The following is a 10,660-nucleotide window of genomic DNA, read 5'->3' on the forward strand; positions in this document are numbered from 1 at the left end:
CACTTATAGGAGGCAGCGAAACGAAAGGAATCAAACAAAATTGTTGCAGTCTCGTGCAGGTTTTTGAAGTCATAGGGGCTCGATCGTAAAACAAAATTCGTCGAACGAGCGGGTATTCTATTTACCTGATAAAGTTAAATATTATCGCCCGCGCTACAAAAGAAAAAATCTATTATCCATTTGTTCCTATCTCCACCATTTACATACACCGTTTTTGCAACGGTAAAATTCTTTTCCAAATCATTTTTTAACGAAAACTACGAACAATGTTTTCCGCGTTACTCTGACGCGCTTTTAATTCGCCGTGCTTCATGCGGCTTTTGTCGCAGCCGCTAGCATTGAAATACGTGTCGCGGAAAGGTCGTAGTTGAAGCTGCGCAATAGTAAACGAAAAAAGGCGCGATATCGGTTCATGTTGTAGGCGATTCGGCGTAAACGCGTGCGAGAGATACCCTGCAACGATTGCCGCGCTTTATTAACTAGCGTAGAGAAGTTGAAAGCGAGAGAAAATTTCAGTGACATCGATGAACACCCGGCGGTATGGAATACGGGTCACGCTTATCCCGGGCATCGATTGGAATTACTCGCACGAGATACGACCACGGATAAACGTTTCGAGGAACTTTTCCGTTGTTCCCAGCGTCGTCTCCTCCGATTTGCGAAATCTTTCGTACTTTTTCCGTCGATGTAACGAGCGTAGTTTCGGTCCAATTGGAACAAGGGTCAAAGAAAGGAAGCTTTTTGACTCTCGATGGCTCGCTAAATCGCGACCTAGCAAACAACGAATCAGCTTACGCGGAAATGCTGCATTTATGCATAAGAAGCGCGCAAGCCAATTTCTTCGAAGATAACTACGTTCAATTAGCATAGAATTAATATCGTAAGGTCGGAATTTTTTTCCTTTTTATATAAAATGAAAACTGGTATTTTTAACGAGACTTTTTACTCGAGCAGAAAGAACGAGATTGGTTGTTGGTTGAAGTAGCAATAACGATGTGACGAATATCATCATTCGTTCGTTTCACTATTAATTTGGTGACGTTTTAACGACCAGGTATACCGGTTTCATGTTCTGTGCGAAACAATCAGATTGTGACGCGTATACGAGATATAAGCGGATCATAGAGTTTTGTACGTTTGTGTGGGAAATGTTTAAAGATTCGGAAGATAAAAGAAGCGAGTAATAGAATTTAAGGATGCATAGAATTCACAGAATATGCAACGATATATAGGACATTCAAAGTATAATCTTCTTTAGGATATTTAAGAAGTACAACAAATATCTGTCCGGGTTTTAACACTTTAGTGTGACCGTAAAAATATAAATATTCGTATATCCACAATGTAAATATAAAAATTTCAAATAATATTTCCAAATGATGTGGAATAATCGACGAGGAAGTAACAGTCGAAGACTGTTTGATGTACCCTTCTTGCGTGTCAGTATTGTTTCATAAAAATGAATTTAAAGGAAACTATTTGGAAATTGAGGTGGAAGATACCCTAAACTACGATAAAAAATACACACGTACACACTATTTATACATACGTACTGAGAGTGTTCCAAGGATGAAATGTTAAACAGCGTTGAATATTAAAACTATTTTAAAAATTAGAGGAAAATTAAGCCAGCTTACTGCTATTACTATTAGGACCGAGTATTAAGAACCAGATGTTACTAATCAGATGAATAATGAATGAACGAACAACGCAACGACAAGAACAAATTCTTTTTTTCGAATAAAGTCATCACACACACGCGCGCTTGTACGTTCACCTGAAGTATATAATAATTTATTATATTAATTAATAAGCCTATATACTCTACAATGATATAATTAGTTAATCGTTGAGCGTGGTATCGCAGGAAATGCGTGGACGAAACGTGCAAGTGCATGTTTATGCTCGAACGAGAAACTAAGTTTATCGAATAATTGAAAATATTCCGCGAACCTATTCCATAGAATTAAATAAAACGTGGCTTTAAACGTTATAAAATTCCTTCTTCTTCTCGTCTATTCGATTTAAACCCGACTTTTTCGCGCCTTCTTCTCGAACGACAGTAAATTAGAGTTGGAAATATTTAACGTCTCAAATAAATAAATAAATAAAAACTAATCGAAATTCTGGATTGCGTGATTGTGGAAATAATTTTCCCAAGTATTGAAAATTCAGGCAACATAAAGAAAGAGCTTAATACGTAAAGATCGAAAGAATGATCGAAAAGTAAAATAGAATTACCTGTCTGTATTATTTATTCCCGAAACTAATGAACTAAATAGAAAGCGAATGAAAGTGAATTTCCTTTTTAAAGTATCTCGCATGGGCAAATTACTCTATACTTTGTAGTACGTATACAGGAAATTCAATTTTTATTTAAATGCAGTGCACGTAACCTCTGGTCTATCGAAAGGAGAAACCTACCTGAAGAGTTCAATTCTGCCATGTGATATTTAGACTCATTCTTCTTTCATACATTTTTTCTATATTTCCATTTTAACCTCGTTTCTCCTTTCTCCGCTACCGATAATTTCGCGTTTCTGTCTCCTCCAATGTTCCATCTGTCCACGATCTGTGCAGTGTACGGGTGTCTCGTAGAATTTGAATTTCAATGCGCCGACAATGAGTTACCTACCTGCGGCTTGGAAATTATTTTTCATCGTCCTATTCGAGAGAGTTTACGCAATAGGTAAATTTCGTTTGTTTCGATAAGTCGGTTAAATTAGAAGCGATGCATAATAAAATACGGGTAAAATGTTTCGGGCGAGAAAGACTCCGTGGAACAGCGATTAACCTTTCGCGATTGCATGTAGATTCGATGACGAACTCGAAGATTCTTTATATCGAATAACCTTTGAAGCCACCATCTATGTTTATTTGTTAAGATTCAGATTCAAGTGATCGACCATTTCTGATTTCAAAGAGATGGCTTGGCTTTCTTATTTAGAAGTTTTACATTCGATATTATGTACGAAGGGAACGTGAATCTTTATATTACTGCAGGGAAAGCTTGAAAGTTGGGGAAAAGGTAATTTCGTATTCTACATTCACCTTTGTTCAATTCATTTTTATGTAAATCATTTATCACAGATAATCGCAATAGAAAAGGACTGAAACTTCGATAAAAACGTCCCGACAATCCGATAAAAATTGTCTATGCAAAGATATTTAATGTTTTCCACGGCTTTCCTCGATCTAATGTTTGTTATCTAATTTTCTATTCATGCATTTATTCTTCAGACTCGACGAAAAGATTCGCGGACATATATACACGTGGTTTCACGAAATTCTCGGGAAACCGTCCAATTTTCCAATCGTCAGAAAGATTCAGTCATTGATATGAAAATTGGTTTTGTTCCGCTTTTGAAATTTTTCAATTCGTCGTACTCGGGTTTTTGAATCCAATTGGTCTGCCCCCAACAACCTTACGACGAATCGCTCGCTAGGAGACGCCTCCATAGATGTCGGTAGAATTCGTCCAAGTCAAAAATATCCGTGGATCGTCTACCCCCTGCGGAGCAAAACAGATTTCAAGAAAATTCTCTCCGCCCATTACCCAGCAGTGTTTCGTCTTAATGAACAGTTCAAAAGACTATTAATCAGAGGATACGCCGCACGAAATCCTTTTTACGATCCGTCTCACAGTTTGCTAACCGTCGCCAGTAACAAACTCCAATCTGTTCCACAATCAACTCTAATTTCGAGGCAATCGGTCGATCGCACGGCTGGCGGACGTAAATCTCCACGCTAATTTCATTTTGGCATTCCAAATCGTATCTCGAAATGGAAATCACGTCCGAATACCCGGAAGATATAGTTCGCGGACCATCTCCGCGGGAAACATCGACTTTCTTTATTAATTCGTAATTGAGACTGATTTGTGTGGTTCGCGTGCTGTAATTCTCCGTATGTGCGTATAGCGCACGCGCGTGTGCGAGATACGTGACGGGGGAAAAAATGTGTGGGCGAATGGGAAAGACAGGGGCGGAAAAGAAATGTAGACGCACAGTGGTTGCAAACAGTATCCGTACGTCGGTGTATTTACTGCTTCATCTACGTTGGCGGATAAGGTGAGGCAGCTTCAAATTGATACATCACGAATTTTATTAAGTTTTCTTCTTTCTAAAATTTGTTCAAAATCGTCGACGATGGTCGTCTATTCTGTGGCACGTACGTGCCGGTGGCTGTGAAATTGCAGCAAGTCGTATACGATGGAGGACGAGAGGAAGTTTTAAAAAAAAAAAAAAGGATAAAAGAAACGCGACAGTTTTAGAAAAAAAGAAAAGTTGTAATTGATAAGAAGAATTGGATTGCGAACAAGCTTGATACGGATGACTGTCTTCAACGTTGTTGGTGATGAAAGTCGCAATTAGTACGTAAGGTGCAGTTATCGTACACAGTTTTGTGAATTTTAAACTTCCCTTCGATCGCCGCTGTATCGCGTTTCGACGTTCGGCGTTCGAGCGCGTTAAAAAGTATTTTTCCGACACGCAATAAAACGTTTCGTAAAATATACGATCTTCTAAAGTGAGATTTACGCGTCGTACAATTTTACGAGCAGTTTGTTCGAAAATGTGCCTCTTAAATGCTTAAATCACTTGCACTATTTTTAGAATTAATCGTATATTCTAGCTGCTGACTTACGATAATAAAAGATAATGGATTTTGTTGAAAAGACAAGTGAGAAACGAACAGATTTATCTTTTTATATCGCATATATGTATTGTAATTTTGCACCGTTACATTGTTACATTCTCATCTGCTTCGATAACGAAATTTTCTGTTCCGTACGCTTTAAAGGCTCCAAGATATTTCGTGGTTCGATGGAACGTAGAATATAGCAGATCCATCGTGTCTTTACATTTTATCTTTTATCACTGACCTCTCACCTGCATATAATGTGGATTATAACGTTATTTCAGCATCCGCCTTTTCAGCGAAAGGTGTAAAACGCGAAACTCCTCTTCGAGATCCATCGATGTTTCCATAAAACATTTTGTATGGGGTATTACCATACACGACGCTTTAAGCTGTATAAACAACGTTTTCTCACTCAGTTACATCATACGAGTTACGCCATTGCCAAATGTTAGCCCGACATTAATAAAATTACAAGATAAAACAGTCGTTTCGTTGCAATTTCATTCTACGTTATAACAGCCACACGTACTCCGTGTTTGACGAGTATACTCGTCACCGTTTACCTTTTGCGACACATTCTAGGCACACGCTTTCAAAGAGATCTGGAAGAGCTGATTAATCGTATCATAAATTCACTTATCACTCGCTTTTTATCGAGCAATTATCACAATTTATTAATCACTGACAATTAGTCGGCTAAATGGTAACATGGACCGTTAGCATGGAAACGTAGAAGCATTTCAGCGTTCGCTGCGTACACGGGATTTATCGAGAAAAATACAAGTAGAGTAGAAATGCGTTTATTGAAACAAAACTTTAATTAACGCCCAATTAACGGAACGTTTGCTGGTATTATTCGAGCAAAGAGCGATACGTAGCGAGAAAAATTGGTAAGCTTCCATTATACGAACTCCAATTATATAAACTGTTCTCGTTTCCTGACAACTTTAGATAAATCGTCTTCCGCCATTTTTGTCGAACGCGGTTTAACATCCGCAGCGGTCTCTCTGAATCCCGTAAAAACTGTGAAATGGAAGAAACGCATTTTGATCGTTCGCCTGTGCAACAGAACGAACGTTTCTACGTCGCTTTTGTTATTAAATGGTTTCGTAGAAAGTATTACGTGTTTCGTAGTATAGAGCCTTTTAATACAGTGAAAATACGGTCAGTTGGAAAAATCTGCGTACATCTCTTGGATAGAAAAAATATTTTCTACGTAAAGACGCAGGCAGAGAGGCGTGTGCAGTTGTTTAAGCTGTAAGCTGTTTGATAAATGTATTTTTAATATCTTTCTCGATAAATCCTCGTACATAGAAATACTCCGAAATGCTTTCACGTTTCTCTGCTAACGATTGATATTACATTTAGCCGACTAAAAGATTATGACGCGTCAGAACGCCTAGCGTTGCAGCCCGTGAAGTAGACGCGACAGGAACACGTTTACGCGTATACGGTAATAACTTTTAGTTAAATATCAACGTTTTCCTGACTTATCGCTCGTACGCAGAGACGAGCTCTGTCACGAAGCTGATCCTCGCTTTAAATTCTTACGTACTTCGACGATATGATTATTTAACGGGGTGTCCTGAATTAGAATGTTCTAAAACAGCGTCTTTTTGTGATTTTTTTTAGAAGGGAAAGAAAGAAACGAAGTTATTGAATTTTGAGGTGTGGCTTTATATATATTTAACGAATACAACAAATTTTTTTTAATGTTAACAAAAAAATTATATCAGATTTCTAATCGTTTTCAGTCGGCGTGAAAGATTCACCTCGTAATTCTTGACTGAAACGGAAAAACTAGAAAGGATTAAATTATTATATATTTTTCTTCTCGATGAACTAAAAAAGTTTGTCAAAAAGTTGATTTAAATAATTGTTATAGCACCTTGAAGTTTATTCTTTCTTCTTAAAAAACACATTTTTTTATTTTCCGCCTTCTTTTTTTTTAGTCCATCGAGAAGAAAAATATATAATAATTTAATCCTTTTTTGGTTCTTCGTTTCAGTCGAGGATCACGCCGATTGAAAAATGCAGCCCATGAAATAGGCTTAGAAATAATTTTACGCTGTTATAATTTTTCTTTTACTTTAAAAAGAAATTTTTTGTATTCGTTAAATATATATAAAAACATACCTCAAAATTCAATAACTTCGTTTCTTTCTTTTCCTTCTAAAAAAAAAATCACAAAAAGACGCTGTTTTAGAAGTGATTAACTTGCGATTTATCGTATATTTCATCTGTTGAAGTAACTTCATGAAAAATTCTACATCTTTATTTATGTATATCCATGGCCTGGAGACTGCTATTACGCAGATATATTGCAAATAAGGAGCGGCGCATATTATTCTACCCTTGAATGTATATTATGTTCTGGGTTGCAAGGTCTAGGAACAAAGAAACTAATAAACAGATTTCTCTTTATGTTCCCTGTAGCCTCTAGCCAAAGCCAGAAGCTTACCTTTTTTGGTAATATTCTTTTGCCATAAATTTATGAACGTGCTCCCTATCCTTCCATTTTCTAGTAATACTAAAAGATTAAGGATCTGAATCAGTATTATATTATATTTATACCTTTATATTTATTTATACCTTTAATTTATACCTTATATTTATACCTTTAATCATTTCAGTATACTTTTCTATTACAAATTCATCCACTCGTTCTTCGATCAGTCAACGTCAAACTCAACATCATCCAAAACACGAATTAAACGACGAACGAGAAACGCCAGTTCTACGAAACATAGAAAAATAGAAACATTCCGATTTTTCTGATGAAACGTTATCGTTTCGAGTCAGGTGTTTCCGCTCGATGCGTAACATTTTTTACAATTGAAAGTGAAATTGTCGAGCATCGTTGAAAAAAAATTCTACGTCGCAGCATGTACGAGCAATTTCAGATAAACACAGTTTATATTTTAATCGATGAACGGAGGCTCGATCTCGAGAACGTTTGTCGAAATTAATATTTGTAATCGTGGATTTCGATAATCCGAGAATTAGCTTTTACCTGATAGAAAAGAACTTAGTGGTAAAATATTGTTTTGTCAAACGAGAGGCTGTCTTTAAGTTTCAATCATATCGGATACTTCGATTTCTTTAGGTGACTTTGATATTAACCCTTTCCACTCCGAATTTTATTTCAATTTCGTTACCAGCAGCTCGCAACGCTTTTAAATTCAATTTGAAATTTACTTTAACTAAAAAAGAAGACAATTTAAATAAACAAAGGAAGAAACAAATTCATTTAAATACCAGTTTTATTCACACTATTGTCGTACCTTGTAATTTTTAAGTGTATGGTATATCTTGGAACAACTTCCAGGATGCAATCCTGACTTTTTTTTCGCGCGTTTCACAAAAAAGGTGGGTCTGAAAGAATGTCTAGTGGGACTCGACAAAGGAGTTCCTGAGGTAAAAACTGATGTCGAGTCACACTCCACACAGGAATACAAAGGGTTAAATATGCCATGTATCGTTCGTGTACATACATAATTTTCTAATGTAATTTGATTAAATCCGCATGTTGCACGGTTGCACTTGATTGTCCGTGCGTTAAACCACCAAGATCAATTTACTGCCGGTATCGAGATTAGTATTGACATTGCTAGTATTACGCTTGACGCTTTACGCCATCAAGATCATGAAAATCTATTTCGTCTATTTTTTCACATATGCCATGCAATTTCACTCCTTATCGATATATTTCAATTTAACTTTATTCCAACTTGATCGTGGTGTTTGAAATTAGAGAAAAACGTAAAATAATAAACAGAAAATAATTCTAGTAGTCTCTTACAATAATTTTCTAAAACGATGCTACGCTATTGATAAAAATATATAAAATAACGCGTAGGGCAACTGCTGTATCATTTTACCGTGTTGCTGATTTTATCGATATAGACGTAAATTCGAAATATCAAATATCTTGACAGGATATTCGACCGGTGATCAAGCTTCTATAAACTCGATGGTATAAACTCGTGGCAAATTATATCGTAAGCATTAAGAATTTGCTATAAATCGTTCGTCGTGCCGTAAAACGTATCAGTTACAGAGCTGATAAAATTTTTCCATCGACGAACGAAATAGACACGCGAATATTTATTCACTTGACCGTGTAACACTGGCAATTTGCAAGTCGTGCCAAATTCGCCGACACGGTTTTGCCTCTTTCTCGCCATAAATCGCACGTGTCAAGAGATTCGTGTGACAATCGATTGCGTTGCTCTTGCTTGGTGATGTTAATCGTAATTAGAAATATGTGCGCACGAATAAATTTGCAAATAAAGCCAAGAGCAGCTTGCAGCTTGCAATTTCCGTTCCGTCGGGCGATACTGCGCGAACAAATCGAAGAGGACAACAGAGTCTCATAAACAAGCGAATCTGCTAAACAAGATCTAAAATGTTAAAAACACGTCGCTGATGGCCACGAGTGTTTTACTGGATATCGAAACTTTAAACTACGTTTCTAATTCGCGAGATGCGCGGGTTACTCGTGAGATAAACGAGATATAGTGGAAACTCATTGTCTAACTCGCTACAAGTTGCAAAGAAGAAGCCACTGATCATTACTACGACGTCGTGCACTGTGCACATTGATTCGTTTGAAACGAGGTCTCTTTATTTTTAAGCGAACTCTATTTATTACCGAACCGAGGTTTTACCAATCTATGCAATTAAATTTTTGCGTTTGCACGCGAAAATTTTATCCGTCGCTCGACCCTTGACCCAGACTAGTCGACCAAACTCGCGTTTCCGCAGGGAGAAACTTACTCAAATTTCTCATCGACCGCTCAATCGACCCGTTTGTATCGTAACTACCCTTAGGTAACACGAAAACAGAGGTCCTTGTGCCCCGGAGTACCACAGCACAGCTATGTGCCTGACGATATACGCGTTAATAAGCCACGACCCATGCGCATTCTTGAACCCGATAACAGGATAGTTGCGTTCATGCGTAACATTAACATTCGTCATTTTTTCGATCAATTTACTTTATCCAATTCTATGGGATTCACGTTGCAACTATGAAAAGAATTTGCGACTGTTTAGTCGGTATTTTTCTTCTTGCTATTTATTACTCTTCCACCTTTTTCTTTCTTTTTGTACGTGAAGAAATCCTCATGAACACTCCGCTGCTGCTAATAATCGGTAACAGTAGAGTAGTGTCGGACTCTTACCGACTAAAATTTCACGATGATCATCCTACGCGTACGACAGGAGTGCTCCAGGAACCTCTCATGAATTGTCTTCAGTTGCACCCTTTTCCGTCGTCCTCTTGTTCGAGCCAATCCTAATAATTCTCCGACTGTTGAATTTGATGCTAGGGTGGGGGGCATTGCCCCTAGCGTTATCCCCTGTTTTAGTCGTGGGTCCGTTGCGACGGCGATGAAGCGGTTCTAGGGCCGCCTGACCGCCATCCCCCTGCATGCGTTATCCTACAAGGGTGAGAGTTCTTCTTTCTCTCCCTTTCTGCTCGCTCGCAAAAGAGGCGGACAGCCTCGTATTCCTATGGTTCGCTCTCAACATCGTTTCTAGAATCGCCGAGGGTGTGTCAATCTTTCACCTATGACGTGCCGCAGGGAGTAGCTGTGTAGCTCCCACGCCGGACAAAGCTCCAGCGCTTGTTGCGCCGTGTCCCTGCCTGCCCTTCCTGCTTCTTAAAATTCGCGATTTAAAATTTATATTAATTTATATTATATTTAAAATTTTCGCGATTCAACGTTCAAATTGAAATCTTTTTCGTTCTTCATTAAGTTAAGATTACTAGAAAATAATCGTAAATGCTGCTTTATAATCATATAATTCAAGTTAGAAGTGTGCACATACCTTACTATTATATATAGAATGAGCAAATACTGTTTACTAATATCTTCTACACGTTTCAACGATATATTCTGGACGTTTTGCTTGCGACGAAATAACGAATGCGACTGGTTTGTTGAAATAAACGAAGCCTTGTTATAATGCGTCGCTATCAATTGTTACCAAGGCGCCACAGTGGCCTCCCCTG

The sequence above is a fragment of the Bombus affinis genome, unplaced genomic scaffold (assembly GCF_024516045.1).
Source record: "Bombus affinis isolate iyBomAffi1 unplaced genomic scaffold, iyBomAffi1.2 ctg00000140.1, whole genome shotgun sequence".
NCBI lineage: Eukaryota > Metazoa > Arthropoda > Insecta > Hymenoptera > Apidae > Bombus > Bombus affinis.